The sequence below is a fragment of the Pezoporus occidentalis genome, unplaced genomic scaffold, assembly GCF_034315485.1.
Source record: "Pezoporus occidentalis ecotype Australia unplaced genomic scaffold, CSIRO_AGI_Poc_V1 ctg85, whole genome shotgun sequence".
Lineage (NCBI taxonomy): Eukaryota > Metazoa > Chordata > Aves > Psittaciformes > Psittacidae > Pezoporus > Pezoporus occidentalis.
The window spans coordinates 1,981,414-2,000,381 of NW_026916212.1; positions in this window are offsets into that span (position 1 = coordinate 1,981,414).

The following is an 18,968-nucleotide window of genomic DNA, read 5'->3' on the forward strand; positions in this document are numbered from 1 at the left end:
TTTTCTATTTTTTTCTTTTTTTAGTGCAATAACATTTCTACAGTTAGTAACTACGTAGCAAATTAAATAATGTTCTTTGACTAAAATTCCCAAATCAGTCTTCTAGCCTTCAATCCATGCAAACCCTTATTTCATTTAACATAAATATGTAGTTTATACATTTTGAATATAGTATGCAGTTTATACATTTTGAATATAATGTGTGGCCTTTCGTACTATATATCAATAGTGTTAGTGTTTCAATAAACCAGTGGAAAATAGAGCCATCTACTGAACACAGAAATAAAATTATGCTTTAATGCAATCGCGAAACTGTGGCATTCCAAAAATGGTATATTGCAATGTGTCCTAGAGAATTAGATATCTGTGAATCTTTTAGCAGCTTTTTGAGTAGGACATCTCTTTGACCATGAATGCTTGTTCCCAAAGAGACCATGCCCTTCTCTTAAGGGGGAGGTTATGAAGACAACTGAAGAAATTTGTCAGGACACCAGATTTATTATCCTTCTCTTTCTGAAACTGTACCATGTAATCGCTAATCTCTGGAAAACCTTGATTTAACATATCATCTAAAAGATATTAGTGTGTTATTACTAACACACTAGCCAGAATACAAAATACAAGGGTGAAGAAGGAATGTATCCCAGATTTCCAGACATGACTGCTTACAGTCTCCTGACATAGCAGTGACAGTGGCACCTTCCAGTCAAACTGTATCCTGCATGTTTAACTGCGTTATCTCCACTAGCATAAATTTGAAGGACTAAAAAGCTGAAGCTTTACAAAACAGTTTTAGAAAAGCAGAAATCTTGCTGAGATAAAACACCTTATTACATTAATTGCGGATACCTGCAGACTTCACATGCTTAAAATCTTTTGACTGTAAATAATGATCTGTATCAAATTTAAACCTACTGTCATCAAACTTCATTTGTTTACAGTGTAGACATTTTTTGCAAACATGCAGGTCCCACAGCCCACAATGCATAACCACTACTTGTCTCCCCAAGGCTTAGGACTACATGAGACTTGATCCCTGGAATCCTGAAGCATAGTATCAGGTTGAGAATTCAGAGAAGTAATCAAAATGGCAAGACACTGCTTATTCATCATTAACTAGGAATACTAGAGTAGGGTGTTCACTTCTCAAGCAAGCTGTATACGCGCTGCAAGGTACAATATATTGTTTATTCTCCCTGTAATGTGAGTTAATTTCTTCCCATTCTTGCAAATGATACTGACAAAAAACTGTATCATGTTGTTTTCAGTCCTGGTTACAACATACTCATTTACAATTAGTTTTTACAGGTGTCTGCATAATCAGTTTCACAATAGTTTTTTTTTCTTTTTTTTTTGTTCTTAAGAATGGGTCTTTGAATGCCATGCTTTCAAGATGTGAAATGCCACATCATATGAAACAAAATCCATTGGCTGAAGGAATTTTAGAGTGTTATAAGATTATATTTCATTTTGTAATGTCACAGGTTCCGTAGGCAAAAATTTGCAACAGTTAACAAGTATGACCTTTAAATTAGTCACATGAAATTCAAGGCATAAACTTTAATATTCACTCATGAGCAGCATATTTTTGCCTAAAAAATCTTGTAGAAAGAATGAATCCACCAGTCCTTATTAATGTCATTGTTGAGTGACGCCAGAGTGGTGTTTCAAATCTGTAGCACAAACTCGAGTAAGCAAAAGAGCAGAATCAGGCCAAATGAAAAAGAAGACCCTTAAAATATTTAGATTTCAGCTCCTAAATCAATCAGTGGACATATCCAGCAATAAGTATGTGAATAAATGTCTGCCTTTCAGCTCAGTTCTTAAGCATATGCTTGCTGGGAAAACCTGATGTGCTGAATCATAATGAAAATAATCTTGTTAGATCTGTTCACACATTTGTGCCATGTATAAATAGGTGATAGTAAAAATATACTTTTTGTTTCAATTGCAGCATAGAATTTAGAGTCCTCATTAGCTACTTTAGATCAATGGTGTCTGAAAACGGATTTGTCTATTTTCAAATTATCCAAATCATCCAAAAGGATAAAAGTAATGGATAAGAGAATATGTTTTGAAAAAGAATCAACTTTGAGAGATCAAGACCATCTCCACTGTCACACAAATACTCATAAGAGTTGTGGAATATGTAGATATGTCAAAAATGCCTCCAACAGTTTGGGCAGGGAATCTCTAAGTGAGGCATGTTCAATACAAGGTGTGTATTTTCTACTACTGCTTCTCAACAAAAGTTGAATGTAAACATAATCTCTTCAATTCACTGAAGTTAGAGTAACCATGTACCCACTCAGTTTAATGAATTCGTCTGGCATCACCAGGTATTATTTTAATGTAATATGTTTTATAAGACTGAAAAATAAAGCTATGAAGTAAAAATTATCCAAAGTAGCCTTTGTTATTCAACATGCTAATCCTACTGTCCAAGCTCAAAAGAATATTTTAAAGTTCCATTTTAATTAGGCAAGAACTGGGTATATAGTCCAAATCATGCACGATACTTCTACAGAAGTTGCTGATGCTGAAGTGCTGTTTATCTTTTAGTATCTGAAGTTGAAAAAGGATGCTGAAAAAAGTTAATATGAGATAAAAATTAGCCTTTGTGTGATTGAATGAGTGCAAAGCTTCTCAGTGGGAATCTTAAAGTAGTTCAGAGTATTTAAGCTACCTAAAGAAAACTGAGAGTTGAGTTGCATAGTGTGTAAGTGCTTTCACATGGAGAAAATATAGCCATAAAATGAGACTTTTAAGAAAAAAAATGACAAGTTTCAGCACAACGAACCTGAGGCCAGACAAATTTTCATAGGAAATAAGACATATTTTTAAGGGTGAATTGCAATCAGTCACTTTAACTTCCATCAAGATGGATGTGGTTAATTCCCAGATCTCAGGATGACTTCAGATACATAATCAGAAGACATGTTTTGACTAAAAGCAGGTTCATGACATTCAGCACAGTGATAAAAGAATGAAATGTATGAAGTGGTGATATATTTGAAGAGGGACTAGGTAACTACATAGCTTGTTAATACTGAAATCTCAAATTATGTTTACATGACCAAATCATTTACAGAAGTAAGAATCACTGAAGATGTATGCCAGCCTTAAGTATTTGCTTTTTGTTTATGTTTCACTTTTGGGAATTGAAGATGAGCATTTTGATTTTTCTTCATATTAACATCCCTTTGGAGAGTTGGGTTAATGAAATAAAAGAATAGGTCCTACCGTCTCATGAACTTCAGTAGTTAGATTTTTTTGCTGTATACTGTATATGCCCACACATTTTTTTCCTGTGCAAGGGTTAGTGGATTTTATTTGCTTGGTTGTTTTTTTTTTGGGTGGTTTCTTTTTTTTTTTTCTTCTAAGGGAAATGCAGTGGTACTCTGCATAAAAAAAAATAAAATAAATCCAACAGCAAAACACTAAGACTATTTGAAGGTCAGACTTTTCTATACCATAAACAAAATGAATGTCATTTAATATCTTAAGAAGGGTTTTAATTCATATTGATATCACCATACATTTATATTGTTATGCATCTCAATTACCTGTGAATCTTTCATGCTTAAAGAATCACATTCTCTACAGCTTGCTGAAATGAGGCCCTAAACAAGATTTTACATTTAGTTGCTGAGCCTCAGTCCTTTGTTTCAGCACTTCTGTGGAGAGTGTGGGTCAGGAAGGACAGACTGCAACACTCATGAGAATAATATTATGACTAAGAGCACTGAAGACAGTTTGTGCTGTCCTCTTAGGATAAATTCACTTGGAAGGCATGCAAAGTTGGGAGGACCATGCGTCGTTTCAATTTAAGTAGGCTGTGTGTTATGAACAGAGCCTCTGCAAAACACAGATGAAGAAGGCATGTACATCCTACAGTTTTCTCAAATTTACTGAAACAAGAGTCTGACAGGCCCAGTCCAGTACTTTCCGTTATTATCAACTTCAAACAAGCCAAGTATTTGTTTGTTGGTTTTATTTTTCAATGGAAAATTAGTGCACACATAGCAATAAACTATCAATGTTTGAGGTTCAATTTGGTGGCTAATTACACAGACTTACAGTGAAAACATGGAAACTAAACCAACTTCTTGCTCCCCGCAGAGTCAATCATCTCTTACAATTCCAGCACTGGACAGGTTTAGATGAAACAGTGCTATTCCCTACTTTATGTTCAGTTACTGTCCAAATGGTTAAGCAATAAAAATTATAATTTTTGAGAAAAAAACATATCAGATAAAGTGCAGCTTGTGATAGTTCAGTCCTTTCCAGAAAGAAATGATCTTGAACTAAAGGTTAGGCAGAAGCATATGTGGGAAACCTTGGTAACTCTCTGTTACTAAATACCATTTTACAAAAAATCATATATTTTTACTGCAGATTTCAGAATAATAAATAAAGATTAGTTACTTTTTTTACAATTAATACATTCTTTAACAAAGAAGAAGACAGTTTATTTTCACCAGAAGTGATTCTTTGAGTCTTATATATGTAGACCTCTCCAGGGATTTATCTAGGTTCTAGTATCTAGGTAAAATAAAATATCTAGTTATTACTGCATTTTCAAGGTTTTTTTACATATCAGAAATTATTTAAATGGTCTGATTCACAGCCCTGTGTGACAGTGGTGTAATCTGAAATAATGAGTAGGAATTAGTGAGTTGGGATGCTTAGAGGGCAGTACTGTTAAAACCAAAACACCTATTTTACTTTCTCTCTTATTATTTAAATGTCACTATGTGGTAGCACTGTACAGCTGGAAATAATAACCATCTTCAATTACCTCATCTTTCATGCTTGCCAAAAAGTACATGCAATAGCATGTTTAATTCATCATGTTTTGTTTGTACATTAATAAAAGGAAATTGCACAGACAGGAACTGCGAAGTACTGTATAGCAGAAGTAATGAGTAGACAGCAAAAGGTCTGGTTTGGAAGTTCAATGTTCATTTACAAGCTATGGACATAAAACAAGTATGGTTCAAAGCAAACTGTGGCTGTGCATTAATATTTGAAAAATAGATTAAAAGTATAGCTCCTTTTCTTGAAACTTTTATTTTAAATGAATAACCTTTTCCTCTGAAAGTAGTACTAGAACTTTCAGCTGGACTACCAAGTTGTTAGCTGATTCATTGATAACCTTTGTGAGAATTTTATGAACATATTCTATAAAAGAACCGGATTAAATTTGACAGGTGAAGCCACAAGCTACCACCTAGGGCTGAATTTGATGTGTTGCATTCTAAAAGCAGCTGTTCCTATTTCATTCTGCTGGAACAATGGAGAATAATGGATGTACTTTCTGAGAGAAAAGTATGAATCTGATACTTATAAGTTCACAAATTGAAACTCTGTGATTGACAATTTCTGCATCCTTTTATTTTTTTTGTCAGATTTCAATTTCATTTGCCATTCTCAGACTGTTGAGATCTTGGGAAATCTTTCAGTCAAAGGAAAAGAAAAAGACAGCTAGGAGCAGAATTAACATTTTTCTTTATATTATCAAAATTCAGCAGCACCAAGTATGGGAAGGAAGTGGAGAAAGAAAGAACAAGGAATAAAGTTTAGGCTTTATTTGCCTCTTTGCACAATAAAGAGCTGCTTCAACACGTTCCCAGCAGAAAATAAAGTTTTCAGCAACTCTTAAAATGGGAAAATTATCAGAACTGTAAAGTAACACCTGAATCCTATGCTTATAATAAGGTCCTCTGTGAATCTATCCTTCCACCTATTAAAATGCAGAAATTTTTATTTCTTGTGGCACAGAGCGAATGCCAGCTATTGTGCTGTAATGAACCCGGAAATCCCTGCCAGTGTGCAGGAAAAGACATGATGCTGTACAGCTGTGTCACAAGAGCAGGCAGGGGCTCAGGTGTGGTCTGCCACTTCGGGTTGTCTCAAGTCACCTGTGTGTTTTTAACTTTTGCAGAGGTGCACAGCAAACACGTAGAGTGGAAGGAGGAACAGCTGAAAAAGGGGTACTTCTGAAAAGGCATGGTCTTTATGGTTTGAGGAGGAATTTAGCTAGCCTCATCTAGCTAAATTAGTACTCATCTCTCTTTCCTCTGCAAATCAAAGACAAATTCAGCACATCATTTCAAACCCCAAGTAAGTTTAATATAGAAGTAAATTTAAGAGTTCAAAATGTATACTGAATTTATCAACTGCAGAGTATTCCTGTTGTATTTGAATATTTTTTGTAATAGGCCAAGGAATATGAAATCTCACAGTGAAGGGAGGTATTTCTTTATACATCATATTTGCTGTGGATTAACTGGAATTACATTATGTTGAACTGCCCTGAATCTGTTCTTTACTTTCCTTCTGGTGTAAATAACATGTCATTTTATCATAGATTATTAATCCTTCTTTTAAAGTAGGTTTCCTGAGATATGATCTGTATTCATTCTAATGCAGCTGCTTTGGATGCTGAATCCTGAAACAGCTGTCACATTAAGAGTCCACTCCCTTTTGCAGGCTACCAAGGTCAGGTTATCAGTTAATCTTAGTCATCTGTTATCATAATGCACAAGTATCACCTAATGGGTTTAAATGAAAGTACATGAACATTTGAATACCTTTAGTCCAGAATTCACATAACTGTAGTATGTACAGCATTGAGATACACCTTGTATATGACTTTGAATTGCTCCTGATATCTGTCTGTCAGGGAAAGAGTGCATATAAGTCCATTCAATGATCATTTAGTATACACATGCACACTAGTACCTCCAAAGCAGGCATCACAAGCAGGATCATAGTCTCTTTCTATGATACAGCAATATTAAGAACATCAATAAAGCTTCTGGAATATCACTGCAGAGTGTAGAAATCCAGTTTCCATCCTTTCCTCTTCAATATACAAATACACAACAACCATTAATTGCTCATTATATATTAATTTGCTGCCCTTATTCTTGTTATTTTCTTTTTTTCCATGTCATTCTAGTATAAAGTCTTTCACCAAAGCAGCTGATGGCAAATATGAAGAGCTGCACAGTCCTTTTAAAACACATGGCATTCAAAGAAGAAATGTACCTGACTACAGCTACCTGGTTCCTTGGAACATGGACAGAGAACTTTCTGCCAGAGCATAGAGAGAACTGAAATGTCCAGTTTTATTGTACTACAGAATTTAGTTTCACTGACTCCACAAATGCATTCTACAACATTGCAGGTAACAAAATATTTTTAAATTTCCATGTCAATAGTTACACCAAGTTTGACAGACTGCGTGCATGAATGATAAAAATCTTGTATCACGACACATTTGAAAGATACATGTGCTGAATTTGATTAGTGTTTCCCTCAATACTCTGTAATTATCTCAACAATTTAAAGCATGAACACAGATCATATTTGATGGTTCAGCAGAAGAATTGCATCTTCTGTAGGATGTTCAAAGAAAAACATGCAGAAATTATTACTGATAGCCTGTCAAAACACAGCAAAAATCATGAGACTCCCCTTGGAGTACTGTGTGCAGTTCTGGTATCTCCAGCATAAGAACATGGAGCTGTCGGACAAAGTCCAGAGGAGGCCCATGAGGATGATCAGAGGAATGGAGCACCCTCCCATATGAAGACAGGCTGAGAAAGTTGGGGCTGTTCAGCCTGGAGAAGAGAACACTGTGTGGAGACCTCATAGCAGCCTTCCAGTATTTGTAGGGGGCCCTACAAGGGTGCTGGAAAGGGACTCCTCATCAGGAAATGTAGCGATAGGACAAGGGGTAACAGGTTCAGACTTATAGAGGAGAAGTTCAGGTTAGGTATAAGGAAGAAGTTCTTTACTGTGAGGGTGGTGAGGTACTGGAACAAGTTATCCAAAGTGCTGAATGCTCCACCCCTGGCAGTGCTCAAGGCCAGGTTAGACAGAGCCTTGGGTGACATGGTCTAGTGTGAGATGTCCCTGCCCATGGCAGCGGAGTTGGAACTAGATGATCTTAAGGTCCTTTCCAACTCAAATCATTCTATGATTCTAAATCTATAACAAATTTCAGGTGTCAGCATTACACATCTCTTAGCTTCTTGAGTAATTGTTTTTTTTTTTATACAGAATGTAATGAGGAACAAAAGAGATCACTACTTCTAGATGGACATAAGCTTATTTTCATGAAACAATGCTTCTTTGTTTGGAGGCTGGTTTCCACCCGGTTTTCACACCTATTTAGGCATAATTTTGCAGTTACATTTTTGCAGCACAAAGCCCTGGATATAGTGTTCTTGATCTGTAAAAAATCCAGAGATTTTTAAAACCAGAAAAGTAAATAGAGATAGTTGATGCCAGCTAGAGACTGATACCTCAGAGGTTGAGGATTGTAGTTGCTTATGTTTTTGCATAAGGCAAAGAGAAATTTTGGAGGCCATAGCATGTTTCTGAATAAAAATACAGAAATCCCAATAGCCTGAAACATTTCCTTTAAAACACTGTTACTTAAGAAAATTCAGAGTAATTTAAGCTTCTCCCATGCTCCCCTTCAATTTAGCACTGTCAAGGGCACTTCTTGGGTCAACTCCTCATTATCTGTGGTCTCAGCTCTGTGTGAATATTTGTTTTAGTGGCTTTTTTCTGAATATTTTTCTTTAGCTACCTGTATACACTTAGTGTCTGGGATGTAGTTAATCACTTGTGGGAGTTCTCCTCTTTTCCTGATTGAGACTAACAGCCATATCTGTGCTATTTTTATGGCAAAAACATAAACTTAATTGAGAATCTCCTTAAAAGGGTCACTTCAGAACTGTTCTACCCATTTGTCTTAAATGTAAATATAAGAATTTATAGTTTACTGAGCCTTTTGGAAACAAAAGTTGAGAAACAATTGCTAATGAACAAAGCAGTGTGCAAATAGTTAAAGCCAAGATTTCTTCCTATCAAAGTTTACATCAAGTCTTTGTATCAGTCCTGAATATCCAGGCTTAAAAGCCAGGGTTTTTTACTTATATGTCAAGTAATTTGGATGGTAATTGTCAAGGTTTGAATACTGCCTTTTAGCACGAGTTGGTTTGGTCCGTAAGACTACCTGCAGTTTTCAACTATGAAAAAACACAGCAACAACTCAAAAGTATAATAGATATTTGAATTGATGAGACAATTATATCCTATGACATAATTCCATGCAGGTGCACTAGGAATTATTTTTGTTCAGACAGGGAACATTACTATCTTCTGTTTTGAAGCACATGAACAATATTTAATTTCAGGGACTACACACTGAGATACATGTATCTCAGGATTGTTCTTGGTGTTTTTTGGGGGTTTGTTTTGGTTGAGTTTGAGAAGTGGTTTTTTCTTGGTTTTTTTTGTTTGTTTGTTTTGGGAGGTGGGTGATGATCTTCAAAGACTGAGCTGATATGAAAATTCAGACATGTGATAGAAACCTAACCTGTAACAGCAACTAACAGTTTCAATTGGTACTCCAGCCAAGGGAGTTGTTGATGGATGGCTGTTTAAATATACCAGCCATCAAGGCAGCTACATGCTAGGCAAGATGGTAGAGCTTAAGTCAGTATATTTGTCTGGAAGCTTCCAAAGGCAAAGCCAGGTAGAAATAGGAAATTCAAAACTCTTTGACTATTGTAATTTTATCTTTTACCTGTTGAGTACTTAGCAATAAAGTCTATCTTTTGAACAGCTCATCTATTTCTCTCACATCTTATTTGGGGTAATAGTTGCAGATGATTAATTCTATGGGGAAACACATTTTTGCCTCTGAACCAAAAAATCTTTGGCAAACATTTGGATTCACCTTATCCATTATTTCAACAAATAGAGAGCTAGGTATTTTATAGGTTGCTGTTGAAGGCCCCTTGTTTATACTAAACTGGAGATGTGTACTATTCTTTAAGAGGCTTGAAAGAAATTATGTAGCCATAGGGAATGCCTTTTTAACTTCATAAGCAACAGGGGACCACTCAGCATGCCATTTGTTACAAACCCCATAACGTTCATACGATACATTTAAACAAGTACTTGCAAACATATGTCAATGCAATATTATTTTAATTGGCATTGAGTTTACCTCAGCCTATTTTGTTGCTTCATAGTTTAATTTAAAAAAATGTGAGGCAAACCAACAACAGGAGTATATTTGTTTAGTCCAGGAGTTAAAAGGCTTCTAGGCTACTGATAAATTTTCTTTCCAATAGCAAGTTTGGAGTTTATTAGAAATCTGGTGAGCATTATAATGCTTTTTCTTTAGAGAGGTTTATCAAGATCTGAGAAGTTAGTAGATGAATATTGGGAATCTTTTTCAAGCAGGTCTTTGAACAAAGTAACATTTGAGCCACTGAGTTCAAAGAGAAATGGAATATAACTAGATAATATTTCATTTCTAGTCAACAGAGAGTTTTTATAAATGTTAATGAATTCATGGGAGCTGATGATTTCAAAACAGAGGTGTCAGAGAAACTGAATGATTGTCTCCCCTACACCTGTCTTTTGCATCTGATAGAGAGTCCTTAGGGAGCTTTTTCATGCCTACATATGCTCAGTCTATCTATGCAGAGACAATCCTGATCTAGACTGTAGAAATGCTTATGGAGCAACTCTCTAACCTAATTGTATGTAGCATTCTTTTTTTGCTGCTATGAAGTTTTATGTTTGACTGTTCAATGTTTATTCTGAGAAATTAAATTATTTTAGTCTCCATAAAATTATATTCACTGTATACATTTTTCACTCTGAAACCTTGATATTCTGATAAGCATATGAAACATTCATCACCACCACCACCAACTTTACTATATCCGTACTATATACTATAGTTTTGAGTACAGTGTCTATTAATCATTATCAAAAGAAATTATTGTTTGCATTTTAAACCAGAGACCATGTATTTATTTAGTCTTCTTCAGAGCTTTTCAGACTCTCAAGGCTTCACAGATAAGTAATAATAAACAGTTCTTGCAAAGACTGACAATAATGTAAAACAAATGAAAAAGTAATCACGAAGGAACGATTTGACTCTTGATTATGTTTCTATTAGTTCAATATTTACAAGAGGAAGAGAACTGATATTAATAACTTCGTCTGAAAAGCACTTACACAAATTTAAGTGTGCGTCCTTGAGCAAGAAAATTCTTTTTAATGAGATGATTTCTGGCAGTTAGTCCAGGCATAATCTGAAGATAATTTTATTCTCCTCTGCAAATCCTGAAATAGCAATAGATCTTTTACAAGCTTGCTGCCTGGTAGTTTCCTTGCCCAGAGAACTATGAAGTAGATTTTTCACTTATTATGTAATTTGAATGGAGTTTCTAAAACTTGCAAGAGTTTAGGGTAAAGTGTGGATAAAACACTTTATGATGCTGACAATTTTTTTCCTCTTTTGTATTTATATTCTCATGTACCTGTATCTACCCCATGTCTCATATTTTGTACTGAGTTACTACATCTCTGCTGCATGAGCCATCTTTTTGTTATAAACTTTAAACTTTTTTAAACTGTTATAAAGTTTAAACTTTTTTGTTATAACTGGCTTTAAGTGCACCACCTTGGTACCTAGACATTACTGAAGTAAAAAATCCAGGTCCATTGAGCCTTAAAATGGAAGACATATTTAACCTGCATGGTTGCAGCATGCCAAGTTATGTAACCACCAACACACATACAAATTGTGTGACCAGTACTAATTTGGTACCTCTTTGGTTACCCGAACAGAACTGCCTGTTACCCACTTACATTGGAAGGTGATCTCCAACAATATTCCTGAGCATCTTGACTTAAAAAAAATAAAAAAGATCCCAGTCCTGTCTCTGCATTCATAATGCGAATCCCTTAAGTCATTTGTCACTTAACCATTTTACAGGATAAATTAACAAGAAGCAGTTAAAATAGCTTCATTATACCTGCTTAGGATTTGCAAGCAGGAACAAGTTCAATCTCTTCAGCAAAGAAACACCATTAATCAAACCTGTTTGCCAATGAACTGAAGAATTGCACTGAATTTCATTTCCAGCTAAGGATAGCTGGGGGACAATACCAGCTGCTTTTGGTTTTCTAACAAATAAAGAGCTTTCCACTTATGATCAAATTAGCCTAGCAGCCATCAGAGATATGCTCAGAAAGGTCTTACAGCACTACCTAACCTTATCCAGTCTGGAAGTTTTGCTCTTTGGCATCCATCTCATCAGACATTGCTTTGTAGCATTGTGATAGCATTTATCATGATTAAGTATTATTTATGTTGGTGTTCTGGCATATTTGTAACTTGGAACTTGAGTTTAAAACGGCTCCACTGAAGCAGTTTAAAATGGTTCAACTGAGGAACATCAGAACAACCAACAGGTGAATCAAGCTGTTAAAGATTGAAGTAGCTCAGATGGATTTAGATTGGCAACATAAAGGGTGAATTATTTTTAGCCCAGTGTGGTGCTACATGGAGTAAGTGGGTGCACTAATTACACAAGCAGCTCTAATAGGAAATCCCAGTCGTCTAGGAATTCTAGAAGTCATCATGGACTGGTAAGAGGGCAGAAATTTTGGAATGTCACCAGAGGAGGAGGTGATGCGTGCTGAAGAAACCCCACCATATAATGAACTGTCAGAAAGAGTGAGAAGCAATAAGCTTTGTTTACTGACAGGTCCCGCTGTAATCAGCCCCTAGCAGATGGTAGGGCTGTGTTTCCTGGGGCAGTCGGTTCCAAGTGTACTGGACACCCTTCCAGGTAAAAGCAAACTGTGGTCTGCACTCTGCTGTTGAAGGAGTTGAGAAAAATGCATTGGCAATATCAGCAGTGGCATACCACTTGGCTGCCTTTGACTCCAGTTCATATTGAAGTTCTAGCATGTCTGGTACAGCAGCACTCAACGGTGGTGTGACTTCATTCAGGCCATGAATGTTGAGTTAGTCGACAGCTAATAGTATAATGCTTTTGATGGTTTCTATATCATACTGCACTGGACACACCAGTCAAGAGTACTGAGAAGCTTATCTCTTATTTTGTGTTATATTTTATCAGAACTAATTAACTGCTTTATGCTTTCCTTTAGAATATTGGGAGCTCAAAGTGGCTTAGTCTGTGCTTCAGCCTTTTCCATCACATGGTTCTGTACAAAATGCAAGGCTGTCTCTCACATTCTCTTCAAGCTGCACTGCAAGCAGAAATTCTTCCTACTCATTGCACAGTAATTCAGTGGAGGAAGCGTTGACTGGGGGAGACCTGGGTTCAATTGTTTCCTCTGCCTCAGGCAATTCAAGATTACATTTTCCATCTCAAGAAAAAAAAAATCATTATAACTAACTAAAACTGTTGTATCATTATAACTAAAACTGTTAGCTATAAAGATAAAAAACATAGGAATTCGCAACCTCTTTTGTTGAAAATGTTCCTATCTGCTTTTAAAGGAAGAAAGAAACAAATACATGAGCAAAATATTGAATTGAGCTGTGAAAACAAACCTGTGTGTGAGCACAGTCTCACTGTAATGTCTAAGACTTGGCCTTGGCCTATACCCCAGCAACCACTTATGTATTTTCTATCAAATAGTCATGGAATGAAATAAAAAAGTTATCCTTAGAATTGATTTTGGCTTCCTCTTTCCAAGGAGAATGTACTAACCTCTGGAAATCAACGATCCCTTTCTGAATCATTCTGGCTTGCTTTCAATTCCTTTATCCAGTTTTTATCTCTATTACTCTGTGCTTTGTTATTTTGCCATTAATCTACAAAACTGTAATTTACACTGCAATTATGTTTCTTTTCTATTGCATGGAAAGAAAAGAGAGTCGCATCAACACTAGATGCAGAAACCTTTTTGTGAGGTGACAGAACCATATAGCTGGCTAAAGAGTGTGACAGGTCCACGCTAAGCTTATTTTTGAGCAGCAGGAGGTGGCACAGGAATTGCCACTGTGCTTAGCATTACATTATTTGAATGTGTAAGCCTTCACTTTGATTCATCAATAGTAATACCATACATATCTGCCAGTAATAGTACAATGTTTGTAAGCTTAAACAAACAGATTCATGCTCTCTGACCCAAGTCATTGTTCCACTCACTGGTTCCCAAGCCTAAATAAACAGATTAATGTTCTCTTCCAAGTTAATATTAATAAATACCCTGTTCAGAAAACAAAAGGAGCAGTCTTCCCCACGGTCACTGATGTTTGATTATGCTATTACTGAGGGCTGGGTTTTGATTTCTATGACCACTTGTTCTTGTTGCTGCTGGGTCATTTTGGCCTCATCAGATGAATCCAGCTGCTCTGAGTTCCAAACTTTACATTGCTCTTCTGAGCCTCACAGTGTGGCTCTAGTCTCTGTCACTAAAATATTCAACATAGATATGTAAATGTACATGCATACATATATATCTTGCAATTTACTTTTGTATATAAATGCATGTGTTTTTTTTTTTGTCTGATGAAACCAACAGAAAAGCCTCTTTTTCCTGTTTTTAACCACTGCCAGATGCCATTCACCCTTCTGTATCTTTGTATTAACAATTAGAAAGAGGCTTGTAGCTGGGAAAATGGACTAACTGTATGAACGTTTCATAGTTTATCCAATTTTTATGCTATAATGTAGTTTTAAGAGATCTAGAGTAACAAGATATGAGCATCTTATAGCTATGCCTTTATTCATTTTTAAAAGTCTATTGGATTGTTGTGTTTTATTATGTTTAGATCTATCCACAGTTGTACTATTGACTTTGACAGTAATGTGATCTGGACATTTCCATGACTAGCCTCAAAGTGCACTATCATTACAGTCTGGATGTGCTTGCATAAGCACTTCTTTCGATTAAGTGCTATGATTATTTTTTCCTTCTTTCTTTCTAGGAGGCTCTAGCCTCAAACTTACATACCAGGACCTTCTCATGAATGGATTTTTTTACCACTTTCACATCTATTTATGATTTTTTGCCTTTATTATTTCAATAATGAGAAGAAATGTAACTAAATATTGCATTAAAGTTTGCCATATTCCCTATAACTTCTGGAAGCTCCTACTTTTAATGGAACTTCTTGCCTATATGTCTGAAGAGAGGGTTCTCTTAGAGCACGAGAATATGAAGTCATTAAAATTATAGTTTTTTGTGGGACAGATTCAGACATTCTTTGTGACATATTTAATAAAGAAAACATTACCCCTACAATAACTCAGGGGAAAAATGATACCTGCTGACGAAGGTGGGTAACTCTCCCTTGTAACTTGGGATATGTAAATATTGGTCTCCCGCATCTGAGCCCTAAGCTTGAGTCATTCTGCTGATGCCTTTTTCACTCCTTCCTTCTTCAAGTTGCTGTGGTGGGTGCTGACTACTACCTGAGGCCCCCAGAAACCTTTGCTGTCCTTTGCCTCGTGATCATTTTGGAGCTCCAGGTTCAGTGGCTTCACTGACTGCCTGAGTCATAACACAAAGTAGGTCGTCTGTACCTAAGCTGAATGTCCTAATCATTGGACCAATGAATCACCTCCTTTAATTTTCTAGCCCAATGTTTCTGTTCAATTATTTACAGAATCTCTGACCTTTTCTGCCACAGATGAGTATAGCTGGTGATCAGTGCATTTAGCTGTAATGAAGGAAACTAAAGACCTTTGTCTTGATTCAGATTTGCTCTTATTTGTCTGTTCTTGTATGCTGTGGGATAACCTCTGTCCAGTTTTGTTCCCACATGTATTTTTGTCTTCCTCACCCTCAAGTCTTAAGCTTATGTCTATATAAAAATATTACTAGTTTTAATGAATATTTTCTGAGGTAGGAAAACAATTTCCCTCACTTCCAGTCATCAACGTCTCATAAGCAGCACCTTCACTTTCAATTAAAGCTGCTGATTTTGTTATTTATATTACATTTTCTGTTTTATGGCATTTTTTTTTAATGGGATAAATGGAAGAAATTCTTAGGTGCTTGAGAAATATTCTTTTTCTCCATAATACTGTTTGAGTTCCTACTTAATATGATGCCTAAATTATATGGGTATGATAAAAATAATTGTTTTTAAGTATTTTAAAATCACTTTCTTTAACTGGAAGTATTTTGACATGTAGTATATTGCAAAAAAAGAAAAAATCACTATGCTAATGTTGCTGTCCTCAAGAATCTAAAACTCTGGATAAGCTCTCAAAATCATGAAATGTTAAAAAATATTACCTTTTGTTCCTTTTGTTAAATTTTTTAATATTCTAAAAGTAACTCAAGTTACATTTTCAAGCCTTTGTATAGCCTCCCTTCAAGTCTAGGAATCCATGCTTATTAAAAGAAATTAACACTGACACTCATGTAAACCCAGAAATCTGGACAGAACTGTCACTTAAATTTGCAAAGCTTGTGATAAAACGCTAAAATCTACAGGTTCTGTTACCCAGGTTCAGAAAATTTCTGTTGTAAAGTAGTTCTCCTGAGGAGTTGCTGCTATTTTGTTTTGCATTAAGAGTTAGCATAACGTTGTTCATTCATGATACTTTGCAAGTAATGCTCATGTAATACTGTGGTACTGAGTATAAGCCTGCTTATGCCCGGAACATATCTACCCTAACATTACTGAACCGTATTTTTTCGTGTTTGTTTTCATTCCAAAAACACGCAAAGGCTAGATGGGTTCTTGGCACAGAACAATGAACTAAAACTACTTCCAAAAAGCTAATGGTCTCATCCTGAAGTTTTTTCTTTATGTCCATCAACCTGTCTGAAGAGCTACTGGGCTGGATGTGATCAGGCAAACTGTTCATAACAAACTATGGGTCATGGACAATTTAATGCAAGAATATGATGTGGTAAATCTTGGAATATCTGTTTATATCAGGAAATTCAGTTAGGGCTTCTGCATGTACTTTGACTACAGAGAAGCTAACTGATTTTAATTGTCTTACATTGTTTTATTTTTGTAATCTGTGTAATATTTTTTCTCCCATTTTTCACATTCATTGTCTTTTTATTTCAGATTTCAATTTTTTAGCCAGTTTGGTGTTTGATTATAATTTAATCAAAACATCTTTTTTTTTTTAACTCAGTGATAAGCTAATATTTTAGTACAGTGATGTCTGTATTTTATTGTCAGTCTTTAAGTCTGAGTGCTGCATGTTCAGGAACAATTAGATTCAGAAATGTATATTAAGACAGCACTAGGTCTGAAAGACTGCAGGAAGAAATGTAAGGAAAGGCTTCAATTTAGATTGTATCAGCATCATTTAACTAGTCACACTGCACTTCTTATAAGCCATTTTTACACAATAGTAGATGGTTACTCCACCATTAATGTTAACTATTTCCAAGCTCTGTGTTCTTCCAAGATTCAAAATTAGCTCTCTGTTTTTTAAAAATAACATCCATAGAAGCACCCATGCAGCTAAGATTGATATTCAGTATTTTTGAATGTCAATCCACTGAGAAGCCTTATTTTTGACATCTGGGTCTGCAAATCTTGATTCAACAATCCTTGTTCTCACTAAATTCGTTAAGAGCACTGTAGGCTCTTTCAAGTCATCATCAACATTTAGAAATAGGTAACATGGCTTTTGTTTTATTAATACTCAGTTTCTTTGCTGACTGACACTTCAAAAGTGGTGTGGCTGGAAAACAAGCCCAAGTGACATTCTGACTTTTTTCCTTTTTTTTTTTCCCTAATTGCATGTTATCTTGAGAACTTGCCAGATAGCTCCCTGCCAGCTTTCCATACTGGACATATCATTCCCTTGTTCTGTCAAAATGACAAAAAATCAGTTGTGGGATTTAGGGACTGCTAAGTAATTAACATCATCTCAGCATTAACTATGTAGAAAATATTATGTTCTTAATCTGCCTGATCTGGAAGGTCAAGCTGTGCCCACATGCTGCCTTCTTCTAATGACTCAACACCAGGAGCACTGGTTTTGCAGAAGTAATAAATCCAGCAAAAATGGCTTAAACTTCTTCCTAATTCTGTCTTTCCAGCTGTCTACCTACATATCTAAAGTACCTATCGCTATAATGTCATGGTGCTAAACTTTGTAAATTACAGAGACACCCAATAATCTGAGTCTTCATACCTATTATTTTGAGCTGGATTAATTCCTCTTCCTGTTTTATTTCTTTTAGGAAAATAAAATAATGCAAATAATACCTTAATAAGGAGTATGGGATTTTACTATGTGAAAACAATTCCTTCAAACAAAATGAATTATGATTTTGCTGTTTCAACTTTCCTGTTAGCTCCTCTCAGTGGGGAAGGAATTTACAAAAAAACATCTACCTGTTTATATAATTTCCTTTTGGAAGATCAACAATGAGAGTAAAAAACATGGCAGGAAGAAAAGCAGCTCATGCCACATTTTGCAGTAGAAATGTTTCCTCAAGCAAGGTGAAATCCTGTGTGAGCAATGCTTTGAAAAACAACTTTCACTTTAAAAGAGTTGTCTTCATGAGGGTGAAGCCAAATAAATATTCTGATCTGAGCCTGGGTTTTGGGGGATTAAATGAGATTATGTATGTATTTTATTTAACAAAAAAGTGTCGAGGTGAACAAAGAAGATGTCAGGGGAGGCTTTCTGTGCATTGGTATCAGAAACAAAACTGATTTTTGAAAGTATAAATCTCTGCAATTTTATGCAAAATAGCAGTTCACTTCTGCTTGCTTGAAGAAAAACAGTTTGCCTCAAAAAAAGCAGTTATTAACTCTTTTGTAGTCACTTGGACGAGTAATATACATCCACTTCTGATAACCTAAGATAAATCTACCCTGAAGTACTTCAGATGTGAATGTTATAGGTTCTATCTGTAGGTGAATGTAGTCTTGTGCTTTTGTCCAGTTGAGATTAGTTGTAATAAACAAAGTGAGGTCACCCTACAAGGGACACAGTATCAAACATCACCGTGTATTAAAGAGCTACAAAAGTATATACCTACCCTCAACAACAATTCTACAAGCAGTGTGATTCTTATGCGTTTACTGATTATCTTTATTTGTATTGTTCCTTTTTCAGTAGCGGATATAAATTACATGCCATTATGGTCCAGCTGCAAATAAT